The sequence below is a fragment of the Bos indicus x Bos taurus genome, chromosome 1, assembly GCF_003369695.1.
Source record: "Bos indicus x Bos taurus breed Angus x Brahman F1 hybrid chromosome 1, Bos_hybrid_MaternalHap_v2.0, whole genome shotgun sequence".
NCBI lineage: Eukaryota > Metazoa > Chordata > Mammalia > Artiodactyla > Bovidae > Bos > Bos indicus x Bos taurus.
In genome coordinates this window covers 71023890-71042071 of record NC_040076.1, presented here as the reverse complement: position 1 = coordinate 71042071, position 18182 = coordinate 71023890, and the positions used below count along the sequence as shown (strand labels likewise).

The following is an 18182-nucleotide window of genomic DNA, read 5'->3' as shown; positions in this document are numbered from 1 at the left end:
TAAAGGGGAAAATAAACATTTATGGAGGTAACCAGGTGGAGAAAAGAGAAAGACTGTCTGAAGTGAAATTCAACTCCTGGTGATCAAAGAAATGAGGGTGATCGCTATCTAAGAAGGCAGTGTAGATAACATACAGTCAGATGATTCTTCCAAACCAAACGAGTCACATCCTGTGGATTACTTGATGAATTGATAAACCAAGACAGATGTTCAGCTTTGATGTGACCAAACATTAAGACAAAACAGATTAATCCTTTTTTTTGCCTTTTTATACAAAAAAGGCAGAGTATTGAAGAATTGATGTTTTCGAACTATGGTGCTGGAAAAGACTCTTAAGAATCCCTTGGACAGCAAGGAGATCAAACTAGCCAATCTTTTTTTTTTCTTTTTAATTAATTTATTTATTAATTGGAGGCTAATTACAATATTGTACTGGCTTTTGCCATACATTGACATGAATCAGCCATAGGCACACATGTGTTCCCCATCCAGAACCCCCCTCCCAGCTCCCCATCCCATGCCCCAGGGTCATCCCAGTGCACCATCCCTGAGCACCCTGTCTCATGCATCAAACCTCGACCAGCGATCCACTTCACATATGATAATATACACATTTCAATGCTACCCTCTCAAATCACCCCACCCTCGCCTTCTCCCACAGAGTCCAAAAGACTGTTCTTAACATCCGTGTCTCTTTTGCTGTCTCGCATATAGGGGCATCATTATCACCTTTCTAAATTCCATATATATGCATTAGTATACTGTATTGGTCAAACCAGCCAATCTTAAAGGAAATCAACCCCAAATATTCATTGGAAGGACTGATGCTGAAGCTGAAGTTCTAATACTTTGGCCACCAGATGCAAACAGGTGACTCATTGGGAAAGACCCTGAATGTTGGGAAAGATTGAGGACAGGAAAAGGGGACTACAGAGGATGAGATGGCTGGATGGCATCACCAACTCAATGCACATGAACTTGGGCAAACTCCGGGAGATGGTGAGGGACAGGGAAGCCTGGTGTGCTGTGGTCCATGGGGTCATGAAAAATCGGACATAACTTGGCGACTGAACAACAAGCTTGCTTTTATCTTAATCACTAGTTACAATATGGAAACTACACACTGAGATTTTGATTACACTGTGAATTGCTCCTACTTACAAAAGTTAAATTTAAAACCCAGGATAATATAACAAAACTCCAAAATCCAGTTGCATGCATTTATAGAAGAAAATGCACCAAAACATTAACAGTGGCCATCTGTGATTAAGAAGTAGTTTTCAAACTTGATTATAATCATCATAGCTGTGGTTAAAAAATATATTTTTTATATTTATAAAAAATATAAAACTGAGCACAATAATTACTAACTGTAAACTGACTACAACTTCTATCCTTAAGACTGGCTCATAAATGGAACATGACTGAAAACTGACAGTGTGCCTTCCGCTGCGTGCTCTCTGGGAGTATGGTTATGAGCCTAAGTGTGGAATCAGACTGCTTTGGTTGGAATCCTAGTTCTACCGTTTACTTAAGTATGTGACCTTAGGTCTAAGCTGTGCTTCAGAGTTTCTTGGAGAAATGGCTGGTTCTAGACCTAGACAGGGAAAACATTATACAAGATGAGTCTACTGTATCTTATACTGTCAAAAGATAACGAAGTATTTATAAAGGATGAGGGCATATGTCAAAAGGGCATAAGAAAGAGTTCCCAGAATACTAGAATACTGGAATGTTTGGTGCAATAAAACCAATCAACTAATATCAGATTATAATCCAAAGTATAAAATCAATATACATCATTCATATAGACACAAAAACCTGAATACATAAATAAAATGGGGGAGGGGCAAATCTTCCTTACAAAAGAATTCCAGGTAACACATATAGAGATACATTCCCTTCTAGGAGTTAGAACTTAACCTCCTGCTCCACCTGAGTGTAGGCTAGACTTAGTGACTCATTTCCAAAGAATAGAGTGTGGAAAGGAGAAAATAACACAGTGGAAAAATCTGACATTAACCATGGGATCAAGGTTAAGATCACCAGTGATAAGTCACAAGGATATCACTCATCTCCTGAGCTAATGTGATGGGGAGCACAATTCACATCTGGTATTCTTCCCCAAACCCGTAATTTCAGTCTAATCATGGGGGAAAAAAATCAGATAAACCCAAATTAAGGGATATACTACAAAATTCCTAATCAATACTTCTCAAAACTGTCAAGGACATGAAAAACAGACAGAGAAACTGTCCTAGAACAGAGGAATCTAAGGAGACACGACACTGTGATATCCTGGAATTAAAAAAAAAAAAAGACATTAGTGAAAAAACTGGTGAAGTTCAAGTAAAATCTAGAATTTACTTAGTAATGTATCAGTGTTGGCATCTTTGCTTTGAAATACATTTTATGTCTATGCAACATTAATATCAAAGGAAGATGAGTGATAGTTATACAGGAAATTTACTATCTTTGTAATCTCTCTGTAAATCTAAAATTATTCCAGAATAAGAACCCTATTAAAAAAGGAATAAATAAGTTCCTCAAAAAGTCAAATATAGACTAACCTACCATATGACCTAGCAATTCCACTTCCAGTATATGCCTGAGAGAACTGAAAACATATGTCTGCACAAAAATGCACATGTGAATGTTCACAGCAGCATTAATTGTAAAAGCCAAAAGAGGAAAGAAAAATATTAATAGATGAACAGAAAGACAAAATATATCTTACCTATATTACAAACAAAGGAATACTGTTTGGTCACAAAAAGGAATCAAGTACTGACACATGCTGTGTGTGTGTGTGTGTGCTTAGTCACTCAGTCGTATCCAACTCCTTGCGATCCCATGGACTGTAGCCCACCAGGCTCCTCTGTCGATGGGGATCCTCCAGGCAAGAATACTGGAGTGGGTTGCCATGCCCTCTTCCAAGGGATCTTCCCAAACCAGGGATCAAAACTAGGTCTCCCACATTGCAGGTGGATTCTTTACCATCTGAGCCACCAGGGAAGCCCAAGAATACTGGAGTGGGTGGCCTATCCCTTCTCCAAGGGATCTTCCTGATCCAGGAATCAAACCAGGGTCTCCTGCATTGCAGGTGGATTCTTTACCAACTGAGCTACCAGGGAAACCGATATATGCTACAACATGAAATAAACCTTGAAAACATAAATGAAAAAAGCCAGACACAAAAGATCATAAATTATATGATTCCATTTATATGTAATGTTCAGAACAAGGAAATCCACAGAGGTAGAGAGTGTATTAGTGGATGCTAGGGTGTGAGGGGAATGGGATGTGACTTTGTGGGGAATGAAAATATTCTGGGATCAGACATTAGTAATGGTCAAACAACTTTATGAATATGTTAAAACCACTGAATTGCACACTTTAAAGTGGTACATTTCAGATATGTGAATTATATCTCAATTTTAAAAAGGAATTATCTACCTGATAAGGATTATGCAGAGTTCCAAAGAATTGCAAGGAGAGATAAGAAAGCCTTGTTAAGTGATCAATGCAAAGAAACATGGAAAAACAACAGAACGGCAAAGATGAGATCTCTTCAAGGAAATCAGAGATACCAAAGGAACAGTTCATGCAAAGACTGGCACACTAAAGGACAGAAACGGCAAGGACCTAACAGAATTAGCAGAAATTAAGACGTGCCAAGAATACACAGAAAAACTGTACAAAAAAGGACTTAATGACCCAGATAACCACAATGGTGTGATCACTAACCTAGAGCCAGACATCATAGAGTGTGAAGTCAAGTGGGCCTTAGGAAGCATCTCTATGAACAGAGCTAGTGGAAGTGATGGAATTCCAGCTGAGCTATTTCAAACCTTAGAAGATAATGCTGTCAAAGTGCTGCATTCAACATGCTAGCAAATTTGCCAAACTCAGCAGTGGCCACAGGACTGGAAAAGGTCAGTTTTCATTCCAATCCCAAAGAAGGGTAATGCCAAAGAATATTCAAACTACTGCATAACTGTGTTCATTTTACATGCTAGCAAAGTAATGCTAAAAATCCTTCCAGCTAGGCTTCAACAGTATGTGAATGAAGAACTTCCAGATGTACAAGCTGGATTTAGAAAAGGCTGAGGAATCAGAGATCAAATTGCCAATATCCACTAGATCACAGAAAAAGCAAGAGAATTTCAGAAAAACATCTACTTCTACTTCACTGACTACACTAAAGCCTTTGACTGTGTGGATCACAACAAACTGTGGAAAATTCTTAAAAAGATGGGAATACCAGATCACCTTACCTCCCTCATGAGAACCTGTATGCAGACTAAGAAGCAACAGTCAGAACCAGACATGGAACAATGGACTGGTTCAAAATTGGGAAAGGAGTATGCCAAGGTGGTATACTGTCACACTGCTTATTTAACTTCTATGCAGAGTACATCATGTGAAATGCTGGGCTGGATGAATCACAAGCTGGAATCAAGATGCCAGGAGAAATAACAATAACCTCAGCTAGTGAGGCAGATGACAGCACCATGTCATCTGCAGGGTGAAAGCAAAGAGGAATTAAAAGAATCTCTTGATGAAGGTGAAAGAGGAGAGTAAATAAGTTGGCTTAAAACTCAGCATTCAAAAAACAAAGATCATGGTTCCAGTCCCATCACTTCATGGCAAACAGATGGGGAAAAAATGGAAATAGCAGCAGACTTTATTTTCTTGGGCTCCAAAATCACTGCAGATGGTGACTACAGCCATGAAATTGAAAGACGGCTGCTCCTTGGAAGAAAAGTTATGACAAATCTAGACAGCGTATTATAAAGCAGACATCACTCTGCCTTTCCGTATAGTCAAAGCTATGGTTTTTCCAGTTGTCATGTACGGACATGAGCTGGACCATCAAGAAGGCTGTACAAAAGGTACAAAGTTAAGTCGCTCAGTCGTTGCGATCCCATGGACTATAGCCTACCAAGCTCCTCCATCCATGGAATTTTCCAGGCAAGAGTACTGGAGTGGGTTGCCATTTCCTTCTCCAGGGATGTTCCCAACCCAGGTAATGAACCTGGGTCTCCCACATTGCAGGCAGATGCTTTTACCATCTGAGAAGGCTGAGCACCAAAGAATTGATGCTTTCAAACTGTGGTACTGAAGAAGACTCTCAAGAGTCCCTTGGACTGCAAGGAGATCAAACTACTACTGCTACTGCTAAGTCGCTTCAATCGTGTCCGACTCTGTGCGACCCCATAGACGGCAGCCCACCAGGCTCCACCGTCCCTGGGATTCTCCAGGCAAGAATAGTGGAGTGGGTTGCCATCTCCCTCTCCAATGCAGGAAAGTGAAAAGTGAAAGTGAAGTCGCTCAGTCGTGTCCGACTCTTAGCGACCCCATGGACTGCAGCCCACCAGGCTCCTCCATCCATGGGATTTTCCAGGCAAGAGTACTGGAGTGGGGTGCCATTGCCTTCTCTGGAGATCAAACTAGTCAATCCTAAAGGAAATCAATCCTGAACAGTCACTGGAAGGAGTGATGCTGAAGTTCCAATACAGGCTACCTGATACAATGAGCCAGCTTCTTGGAAAAAAGCCTGATGCTGGGCCAGACTGAGGACACGAGGAGAAGGAGCAACAGGGGATAAGTTGGTTGGATGGCATCATCAACTCAATGAACATGAGTCTGAGCAAATACCAGGAAATAGTGAAGGACAGGGAAGCCTGGCGTGCTGCAGTCTATGGGGTCGAAAAGAGTCAGACACGACTGAAAGACTGACGAACATAAGTATTAATGCTATTCCTATTGTGATATTATTTATAGGCGTCTACGCAAGAAGTTGGAGAAAAGAAAAGAGGACTTAAATTCTTCTCCAAGAGTTCATAATCTACTGGGAATGAGCAGCACATACATATTTAAGTTAGGTTACATCTTTTACCGACATCTGTTTTCAACACATGAATATTAAAAGCCACTCTGTTTCTTCAACGTAGCAGTTCTCAAATATTTTGGTCTCAAGATCCCTTCAGTTCAGTTCAGTTCAGTCGCTCAGTCGTGTCCGACTCTTTGAGACCCCATGAATCACAGCACGCCAGGCCTCCCTGTCCATCACCAACTCCTGGAGTTCACTCAAACTCACGTCCATCAAGTCAGTGATGCCATCCAGCCATCTCATCCTCTGTCGTCCCCTTCTCCTCCTGCCCCCAATCCCTCCCAGGATCAGAGTCTTTTCCAATGAGTCAACTCTTCACACGAGGTGGCCAGAGTACTGGAGTTTCAGCTTCAGCATCATTCCTTCCAAAGAACACCCAGGGCTGATCTCCTTTAGAATGGACTGGTTGGATCTCCTTGCAGTCCAAAGGACTCTCAAGAGTCTTCTCCAACACCACAGCTCAAAAGCATCAATTCTTTGGTGCTCAGCCTTCTTCATAGTCCAATTCTCGCATCCATACATGACTACTGGAAAAACCACAGCCTTAACTAAACAAACCTTTGTTGGCAGATCTCTTCACAAACTTAAAAATTACTGCAAATCTCAATTTTTGTTTATGTGAGCTAGAGCTGTCTATATTCAAATGAGAAAATAAAATAAGTTATTTAAATACTTATTTCATTTAAATAACATTTTCATGAAAAATAACATTTTCCAAAAGAAAATATATAGAGAAAGTGGCATTAGCTACCATTTCTGCAAATCTTTCAAATGTGTGGCTTAGTAGAGACACTGGATTCTCATATTTCCTTCTGCATTCAATTTGTTGTGTTGTGTTTCAGTTGGAATATATAAAGAAAATCTGGTATTACACAGATATGCAACTGGAAAGGGAGCATTTTAATAGTTTTCAGATAACTGTAAACATTCTTGATACTACACCAAACTCGACCTTCTTAAGGTTGGCTATGGACTCTGAAATCACAGGAATAAATTTTTTGTACCCTGTTTACATTAAACCCATTGGTTTTTCTTTGAACGGATCTTTTTTTTCTTTTCTAATATTTATTTATTTGGCTGCAGCGGGTCTCAGTTGTGGCGTACAGGATCTTTAGTTGCTGCATGTAGGATCTAGTTCCCTGACCAAGGATCAAATCCAGACCCTCTGCATTGGGAGCATGAAGTTTTAGACACTGGACCACCAGAGAAGTCCCGGAATGGATCTTTTATCCGTTTTGTAATGTCATGAATTGATTATTTGGAAAATACTGGCTCAATTATTAAGATATTCCAATGTTAACACATTTGATTATATAATAAAAATAAAATCACATTCATTAATATCACCACTGATCTCATCAGAAAAGTCTAGGTGTTGGGAAATTCTCAAACTCAAGAAAGCAAATACAAGCTTTCTAAAATTCTAACTTTCATTTGAAAATTTAAGTTTTATCAGTTCAGTTCAGTTGCTCAGTCATGTCCAATTCTTTGTGACCCCATGGACTACAACATGCCAGGCTTCCCTGTCCATCACCAACTCCCGGAGCTTGTTCAAATTCATGTCCATCAAGTTGGTGATGCCATCCAACCATCTGATGCTCTGTCGTCCCCTTCTCCTCCTGCCTTCAATCTTTCCCAGCATCAGGGTCTTTTCCAATGAGTCAGTTCTTTGCATCAGATGGCCAAAGTACTGAAACTTCAGCTTCAGCACCAGTCTTCCAATGAATATTTAGCACTCATTTCCTTTATGTTTGGTTAGATCTCCTTGCAGTCCAAAGGACTCTCAAAGAGTCTTCTCCAACACCACAGTTCAAAAGCATCCATTCTTTGATGCTCAGCTTTCTTTATAGTCCAACTTTCACATCCATACATGACTCCTGGAAAAACCATAGCTTTGACTACATGGACCTTTGTCAGCAAAGTAATGTCTCTGCTTTTTAATATGCTATCTAGGTTTGTCATAGCTTTTCTTCCAAAGAGCAAGCGTCTTTCAATTTCACGGCTGCAGTCACCATCTGCAGTGATTGTGGAGTACAAGAAAAGAAAGTCTCTCACTGTTTCCATTGTTTTCCCATCTGTTTGCCATAAAGTGATGGGACTGGATACCATATCTTCGTTTTTTGAATGCTGAACTTTAAGCCAGCTCTTTTACTCTCCTCTTTCACGTCCATCATGAGGCTTTTTAGTTCCTCTTCACTTTCTGCCATAAGGGTGGTGTCATCTGCATATCTGAGGTTATTGATATTTCTCCCGGCAATCTTGATTCCAGCTTGTGCTTCCTCCAGCCCAGCGTTTCTCATAATGTACTCTCCATAGACGTTAAATAAACAGGGTGACAACATACAGCCTTGACATACTCCTTTCCTGATTTGGAACCAGTCTGCTGTTCCATGTCCAGTTCTAACTGTTGCTTCTTGACTTGCATACAGACTTCTCAGGAGGCAGATAAGGTGGACTGGTATTCCTATCTCTTATTTAAGAATTTTCCATAGTTTGTCGTGATCCCCACAGTCAAAGGCTTTGGTATAGTCAATAAAGCAGAAGTAGATGTTTTTCTGGAACTCTCTTGCTTTATATTCTGTCACATTATTCATTTTCAAGAAAATTTCTGCCAAATATCTAAGTCTGAACAACCAGAGTTGTTCAGTGGGTCTGTCACTCTTCCAAATAAAAATGGTGGTCCAGGAAAAAGGGCTCAGCAACATAAGGGGTAAGACAACCATTTCACACTTCATAAGAACCTTATGCATACTTCCCATTTTGCTAAACAAGATACTTTAAATGAATGAACTGTGTTTTACCCACCACTGCTTTTACATCATCAACACAAATGTCAACACTGTATAAAAAGGCAAAGAATACTTTAGTATTATTATGAAAAAAAGTTTTGACTCACAGAGCCCAAGGGTACCACAGACTACTCTTTGAGAACTGCTGCTTCAGTGTGTATCCCTGTTCCATACTTTACCCTCAGATTCCCCATTTTTTTCTAATGTGCTATTGAGGCAGCAGAAGACCCATATTTATTTCCTCTTGTATTCTACAGAATAAATTTTCGACATCAATAAGGTAATCAATGGCTAGACTTGCAAGCTGGGGCACAAAAGCCTAATCAAATATTGAATACAGTTAAAAACCTATACATATGCAGAGGTAATTACTATACTGTTTTTTGGTAACAAAACTCAGAAAGACATTGACTGACAAAACCCAGAAAGCCTAATTGTCATTTATACGAAAACCACCACCACCAAACTCTAAAGCTAACAATATAGAAAGTTAAAGTCGGGAAGTGCGCTCGGCAGCCCCGCGGATCTGTCTCTTGCTTCAACAGTGCTTGGAAGGAACAGACCCAGGGGCGCCCCTTGCTCCAGCCTCCGACCACCCTCCAACCTTTTTTCCAGTCGCAACCTCTGGAGTCAGCTACTCAGCTGTCCGTGATCACCAGGACCAGCCACCATTTTTTAACTCCTTATCATTACCGAGCAATCATGAGCTCCCAGATTCGTCAGAATTATTCTGCCGAGGTGGAGGCCACAGTCAACCGCCTGGTTAACATGCAACTGCGGGCCTCCTACACCTACCTCTCTCTGGGCTTCTATTTCGACCGCGACAGTGTGGCCCTGGAGGGTGTGGGTCACTTTTTTCGCAAATTGGCCAAGAAGAAGCGCAAGGGCGCAGAGCATCTCTTGAAACTGCAAAACCAGCGTGGCGGCCACGCCCTCTTCCTGGACATGCAGAAGCCATCTCAATATGAGTGGGGTAAAACCCAGGACGCTATGGAAGCCACCCTTCTAGTAGAGAAGAACCTGAATCAAGCCCTGTTGGATCTGCATGGCCTGGCTTCTGCCCGCGGAGACCCCCACATCTGTGACTTCCTGGAGAACCGTTTCCTAGATGAGGAAGTGAAACTAATCAAGAAGATGGGTGACCACCTGACCAACCTCCACAGGCTGGCTGGTCCCCAGGCTGGGTTGGGCGAGTATCTCTTCGAAAGGCTCACCCTCAAGCATGACTAGGAGCTTCTGGAGACCAGTGGCCTTTGAAGAACCCACCTAACATCAGGGCTGCCTGAAGCCCCTCTCTGCAGCCACTAGGCAGCTTTTTAACACCCTGGAGCCCTCTCTCAAGCCTTGGACCAAATGGAAACAATAAAGCTTTTTGCAGCAAAAAAAAAAAAGAAAGTTAAAGTCACTCAGTCGTGTCAGACTGTTTGTGACCCTATGGACTATAATTCTCGAGGTCAGAATACTGGAGTGGATAGCAGTTCCCTTTTCCAGGGGATCTTCCCAACCCAGGGATCAAACCCAGGTCTCCCACATTGCAGGCAGATGCTTTACCAGCTGAGCTGCCAAGAGAAGCCCTAAAGCCAACAATGTTAACAAGGCACATTTCAGAACACAGCCCTTATACTTTGGTTATTAAAAAAAAAAACAAAAAAACTTTATTTACTGCTCTATTTTTAATATTTCATGAGTAATTTTTAACATTTTCTGTACAAATTTGATTCAATAAAACTAAAGAGAAAAAAAAAAAAAAAAACTAAAGAGGAGCTGTTGTCTGTTTCAGAACTTTCTTCTTTATTTACATTAGAAAGTTAAAAGAGCTATGTTGCAAGGAAACCCCAATTAACATGATGCACCCTGTTAGGCAACACATGCTTAAACAAAATCTAAATTTTGAGTCACATAAGTCCCTAATAAAATTATTCAAGATGACAAATCCAATGTTGATAATTCTAAGTAGTATGCCTCATAAGTGATTAGATAGTAGTAAACAAAAGCATAACTCTTGATAAAACACTGATGACTCACTCTGCCACTAGCCTGGCTGAGGACTTGATCACGTCATCTCAGGATCTCTCTAAAGAATCTCTTGTCTTCAGCTGCTGTTCAGAGGAAGCAGTTAGAAGAAGCCCTAACTAGCTTCCCAGAGTTCCTTTACATTCAGTTTTTGTTTAGAGAAAGAAGTTAGTGCTGGGAGCGAGCTCCGCCCGTGGCAAAGGTCATGAGGAAGGAGGCATTCGCAAAGGCGGGATCGAGCCTCAGGAGTTCCCCTGGAAATTCTCGAGCATTTACCCCCAAAACCAGAGTCTGCCTACTTTCTGCTTTGTGCTTTCACCTACACCTCTGACTTTACGGGGGGCTGTCCCCCACTACCTCTCTCTGAAAAAAGAGTTAGCTTACAGCTCCAGTTAATAATTCCTGGGTTTGACAGTGTTTCAACCTACAAACTCCTTTGGAAATCCTCTAGCCTGCCTGAATAGGTTTCTCCGGCCACATGTGATTGTTCAGAGCTTCCCAACTGTGAGAGGCAGGAGATGTTCTAAACTGTCTAAACACAGATTCCTTTGAGTAGTTAAAAGATTGATTAGAAATTGTATTGGTGAAGGGTTTTTTACTTATTGGGCCAATGTTTGCTGCTAAGTCTCCATATCCCTTATCTGCTGTGTCCCTGGCAGTGTATTGATTAATATAATTGGTGTAAGTAGTACCTTTAATTCTTTTTCTTGTTGTAGCCCACCACACCTTTGCCCTATAGGAATGCAACTTTAATGCTTTTGGAGGGTGGCGCCTGACTAATCACCTTTAGAGAAAAATAAGTTTTCTGAAGAAAGGGTCTTAAAATGTTAACAGGCCTCCTGGCCAGAAGATGATGTAAATCACCTAAACTTTTGCATGTGATAAGTTTGAAAGCCTGGCTTTGATTAGGATCAGGAACTGCTGTCCTTGCATGACTCTACCCCTTCCCCCATTATCCTCTATGCATAACTTAAGGTATAAAAACTACTTTGGAAAATAAAGTGCGGGCCTTGTTCACCAAAACTTGGTCTCCCCACGTCGTTCTTTCTTTCACCTTCTGGCTGAATTTTTCCTCTGAGGCGGGGAAGCTCGTCAAGCCTACTAATTTTGCCTGGGCTTCTAAGATCTGACCGGGGAGGCCTTAGTGTCTCCTCTCCTTCGGGAGAACGGGAGGACGCCTGCGGCCTTCGTAGGTGACGTAAATTCCCTGCTTTGGAATTTTATTCAGCCTCTTTTCTTCACTGAATTGTCCTACTGAGCTATCCTTATTCTATTATTCTTTATATCCTTAATTAACGTTTAATTAAGCAGTTGTTTCCTGATCCTCGCCGACTCCGTCTCTCCTTCAAATACCCTGGATCAGCCAGGGCTAGACCCCAGCAAGTTAGAATTGGTTGACTAAAAATAACACATGATAACACTCTTCCTGACTTTATCTTCTTCAGCAGTTACTAAACTCTGCCATGTAAGGCCATTTACTACCCAATCAATCTGATCTCATATGAATGCACATAAATCCTATGCTTCATGTTTCCCAAATATATCAAGGCTTTCTTGCCCTAAATCATCTTTGAGTATACATTTCTCTATTCTTAAGTCTTCTTTATCCTTTTCTCTTACCCATCCAAATGCTCAGTAAAAATTATTTCCCATGTAAGGTCATGCTTGTTTGTCCCTGTTCAGAAAGATCCCTCACATCCTATTAAAACAAGTTACACAGGAAAATAAATCCAGAGAGTATTAAAGTTGGACGGGAATTCATTTGATCCATTTCCTTATTTTGTGAAGAATCTGACTCACCAAAATGTAAGCAGTTTACCTAAAGTCACACAAATTTAATTATTATCAGAACTAAGATCAGAATTCAAGCTTACTAACAACTCTTTATCTCATGTTTTTTTCTTAATTACATTAATATATTGGAACATTCTTTGGCAATGAATTACAACTGTGCATCATTAATTATTATTTTAAATGTGTTCCTACCCAAGACTTCAAGCAATTCAAAAGCAAAAGATTATACAGTCTCCTCCATCAGTGGTGCTGGGGAAACTGAACAGCTACATGTGAAACAATGAAATCAGAACAGTCTCTAACACCCAATATAAAAATGCATTAAAGAGCTAAATGTAAGACCAGATACTACAAGACTCTTAGAGGAAAAAATAGGCAGAACACTCTTTGACATAAACTGAGACAATATCTTTTTGGATCCCACCTTCCAGAGTAATGAGAATAAAAGCAAAAATAAACAAATAGGGTTCTAATTAAATTTAAAAGCTTTTGCATAGCAAAAGAAACCATAAACAAAATGAAAAGACAACCTACAGATGGTAAAAAACATTTGCAAAAATGATGCAACTGACAAGGGATTAATCTCCAAAATTTACAAACAGCCCATGAGCTCAATATCAAAAAACAAACAACCCAATCAAAAAATGGACAGGGGGCCTTCCCTAGTGGCTCAATGGTAAAGAATCTACCTGCCAATGCAGGAGACACGGGTTTGATTTCTAATTCAGGAAGAGCCCACATGCCAAAGAGGCAACTAAGTCTGTATGCCACAACTGCTGAGCTCTAGAGTCTGGGAGCTGCAAATACTGAGCCCACGTGCCACAACTACTGAGGCCCTCATACCCTGGAGCCCATGCTCTGCAAGAGGATAAGCCACCTCAGGGAGACGCTTGTGCACTGCAACTAGAGAGTAGCCCCCACTCGTCGCAACTACGGAAAACCCCAGGCAGCAATGAAGACCCAGCATGGCCAAAAATAAATCAATAAAAAATATTTTTAAAAAATGAATAGGAGAATTTCCTGATGGTACAACGGTTAGGACTCTCTGCTTCCACTGCAGAGGGCTCAGATTCAATTCTTGGTAGGGGAACTAAGATCCTGCAAGCTGTGTGGCCAAAAAAGAAATAGGAGAGCAGAAGATCTAGTCAATAAATACATATTTCTCCAAAGAAGATAAACAGATTGTCAAGAGGCACAGGAAAAGATGCTCAACACTGCTAATTATTAGAGAAATGCAAATCAAAACTACAATGAGATATCTCTTCACACCACTCAAAATGGCCATCATCAATAAATGCTGGAAAGCATGTGGAGAAAGGGGAACCCTCCTATACTGTTGGTGGGAATATAAATTGGTACAGCCACTATGGGAAACAGTGTGAAGGTTCCTTAAAAAACTAAAAATAAAACTACCATATGATCCAGTAATCCCACTCCTGGGCATAGAGAAAACCTAGGTTTGAAAGGATACGTGCAACCCCAGTGTTCATTGCAGAGCTGTTTACAATAGTCAAGACATGGAAGCAACCTAACTGTCCATCGACAGATAAACAGATAAAGAAGATGTAAAATAATGCCACTTGCAGCAACAGAGATGGACCTAGAGATTATTATACTAAGTGAAATAAAACAAAGACAAATATCATTATCACTTGTATATGGAATCTAAAGATGATACAAATGTACTTATTTATGAAACAGTAACAGACTTAACACACACAGAAAACAAACTTGTGGTTACCAATGGGGAAAGGTGGGGAAGAAGGATATATTAGGAGTTTGGGATTAACATATACACACTACTATATAAAAATACATAATCAACAGAAAACTCTACTCAGTATTCTGTAATAACCTATATGGGAAAAGAACCTGAAAAAGAGTGGATATGCTATGCTATGCTAAGTCACTTCAGTCATGTCCGACGCTGTGTGATCCCATAGACGGCAGCCACCAGGCTCCCCCGTCCCTGGGATTTTCCAGGCAAGAACACTGGAGTGGGTTGCCATTTCCTTCTCCAATGCATGAAAGTGAAAAGTGAAAGCAAAGTCGCTCAGTCGTGTCTGACTCTTAGCGACCCCATGGACTGCAGCCTACCAGGCTCTTCCGTCCATGGGATTTTCCAGGCAAGAGTACTGGAGTGGGGTGCCATTGCCTTCTCCGAAAGAGTGGATATATATATACATGTATAACTGAAACACTTTGTTACACACCTGAAATTAATACACTGTAAATCAACTATATTCTAATATAAAATAAAAATTAAATTGAAAAAGGAAGGGATTATACTACTACTATTGCTGCTGCCGCTACTGCTATTACTACTATTCTATTTCCTTTAATACAGATCCTCCCATGTATCATATAATAATGTTTACTGATTTGTATTACTACACTGTCCCCAGATGAAATATTGTTTTTCCCGAACTTACTAGTTCTTGTATGAAACAGCACTACACTAGATGATGTATCAACTATCCTATATTAACAAAAATATCTTTGGAAAGATGTATACTTTTCCCCTAACAACCAATTCATGGCTTTAGTCTTTAGTCCTTTTCCATAAAGCAGTGTATTTTTTTGTTTATTTCTTCTACTAACAGAGTCAAATGCCTACAAGGCATCAAATGATGATGTGATAAGGTTCTTTATGTATTATATTTTAGGAGAATCAACAAAATAAAAACATTTCATTATAAAATAATGATTTACCTATGTTTTACTCCACCATTACTCAGAAATATGTATTTTTTAAAAAGGGCAAAAAGATAAATAATGCCTCTCTCCAAATCCTTTCACTTTCTGCTACTTTTCAGTGAAAAACAAGTAGGCAAAACAAAAAACATGCCCAAAACACACTGTACTCTTCTAACAGGATCATTGTTTAATTGTGACACAACTCAAAGATAAACAATTCCTCAATTGTCTACTGAAGAAGATGAGGGGAAGCCTAATACACAACAGAAACGAAAAAAGGAGTGGTGTCTGGAACCAGTCAGTCCAACTAGTAGAAATTACCAAATTTATTATAATTTACTCAGATCATCTATGGTACTCCAACTGCAAAATATACACTACTGGAAAACATGACTTTCAAAGCACAATTGTGCTTTATATTTTTACTTACATTTTCTATAAATACCAAACAAACCTTAATTTTTTAGTGCCTTGTGAATGTAGTAATACAACACTACTTGATAAGATTTCTAACAACCTCTCAATAAGCTCTGAGAGTCCCAACATCACTGGCCTTTCTACCCTGTTCCCCTTCAAAAAAGCCTCAAATATCTTTAAGAGCAAAAGCATTAATGAAAATATCCCAAATCACCTTAAGAGGACAACAACACAGGCCGTGAGAGAAGAGTTCATAAATCAGAAAGGAGTGTTTTCATTTGGTGGCAATGGTCACAACATCAGGCCCATGCGTGGCAAAGCCAAAAAGGAAAAAGAGACGAGAGAGGAAGGGCTGTAGAGAGTAACTGGGGCACTGATACAGAATAAAGGAAAAATAAAAAGAAACTTTGCCTCGAACTCTAATAAATACAGGGTTAGATAACATAACAAATCTTTAAATATGCATGGATAAGCTAGTTAAGATGAAAGGGATATTCCCATACAGTGCAAAGCGCGGTGAAACCAGGAACAAGAGAGTAAGCCATTTATCAAACCTGTTATCTGTTATTCTCCGTGGAATTCTGACTAAAGTTCTACTTTGATGGCTGTCACAGGAACAAGTGATAAAACCCAGAGCTTGCCAAAACTGGAGTCCCTTCCACATAAGGCTAGGACCTAAAAGCTGTCATCTATATGAAATTAAATCAATATGTAGTAAATCCCTCTGCACAGAAGGGAACAAGGAAATCTCAGGTATCCAGAGCACAGTGATAACAACAAGAGTGCAGGGCAATGGGGAATCCCTAAAGAAATCCTAACAACAAAATGCACGTTTGTGGTCTGAAATCCACGAGCCCTATGGCAGTGCTGGTTTAGTCGCCAAGTCGTATCCAACTCTTGAAACCCCGTGGATTGAAGCCTGCCAGGCTCCTCTGTCCATGGGATTTTCCAGGCAAGAATACTGGAGTGGATTGCCATTTCCTTCTTCAAGGGATCTTCCCGACCCAGAAATCGAACCCACGTCTCCTGCGTCGCAGGCAGATGAGACCTATGAGGTCCCCCCAAATTCCAAACAGGTTTAATTGAATGTGGCCATGTTGGCAGCACTCCCTGGTGAATGACAGAATCACATATAAATACAAAGCCTCTTTGGGAGGAAACAAGTTCAACACAGGTCTCAAAAAATACCCAAAAACCAAATTATAAGGAAAAGGAGCAGCTCATAGGAAAATTCAGAACACAAACAACACACCATGACTGAGAACTAACCAAAACACACTGGTGAAACAGATGTGAAATAATCTGACACAGAATATGTGTAAGAAACTCAAATATAAAAGCAGGGGGGAAAAAAGCAAATATGAAAAACAACCATACAGAACTTTCAGTAAAAATTAAAACTTACCATTTGAAGTAAAGAGCAGGGTGGACTCAGCAGAAGAGAGTTAGTGAAGTGGAAGATACATGTGAAGTTCCTAGACTGCAGTACAGAGAGACAAAGAGAGAGAAAATGTACAAGTAAAAGGAGTAGGCTAGATAACCTAAGATACATCTACTTCAAGTTCCAGAAGATGACAGAATGAATGAGGAACTCACTCACCAGATAAATTAGAGCTGAGAACTTTCTAGAGCAGATGAAGGACACAAATCTGTAAGTTTAAGAAACCTAATGAATCAAAAGCAGGATAAAATGTAATCTATGCACATCAAAGTTAAGACATCATAGTGAAATTAAGATCAAAAAGTTCTTAATATTGGTCAGAGGAGAAAAAAGGATAAACCTCACAGAAGTGGCAGTTGGACTTTCAGCTTACTTTTTGATACAAACAACGAAAGCAAGAGGACATTGGGATATCTTCAATATTCTCAATATATTGAGAGGAAAAGATGCCAACAAAACAAAACTATCTTTCAAGAATAAGGTTAAAATAAATACATTATGAGAGAGAGAAAATCTTCAAAAGATTGGAATCACTATATACTCTTAACCAAAATCAATTAAGTTTGAAATGAATAACAAAAAGATAACTAGAAGAAAACTTCATGAGTTTGAAAATTCAAAACACCTCTTAAAGACTTAGGGTTAAAAATAGATACAATGGCAATCAGAAAATACTAAGAATTGAATGAGAATGAAAATTTGCAGGACTAGGATAAACAAAAGGTGGTGCAGGGAGAGTATTATTTAGCTTCAAAAAGAGGTGAAATTTGATACATGCTCTAATAAGGATGACCATGAACATATTAAGTAAAATAAGCCAGACAAAAGGACAACTACTGTAAAATTTCACTTATATGAGATATCTATTTGGTCAAACTCAACAGAGACAGAAAGTAGAATAGAGTTCACCAAGGTCTGGGGTGGGGGATTGTGAAACAGGGAGATATTGTTTAGTAAGGTAGTTTGCATTTGGGATAATGAAAAAGTGTTGGAAATGGACAGTGGTAACAGTCGCTTAAGGCTCCAAATGTACTTAATGCCAATGAAGTATATACCTAAAAAACCGGAAATTTTATATTAGGTATATTTTACTCCCCCCTCCCCATACATACATATATACCTTGCAGGATGTGAT

General features: G+C 39.8%; 1 protein-coding gene and 1 pseudogene across 1 annotated transcript in view; one reads left to right on the top strand and one right to left on the bottom strand.

Annotated features, from left to right (window-relative positions):
* PAK2 (p21 (RAC1) activated kinase 2) overlaps nt 1-18182 on the bottom strand; it is a 92879-nt gene that overhangs the window by 49674 nt on the left and 25023 nt on the right. The gene's annotated exons all lie outside the window — the stretch shown is intronic.
* On the top strand, nt 8482-10106 carry LOC113889935 (annotated as a pseudogene).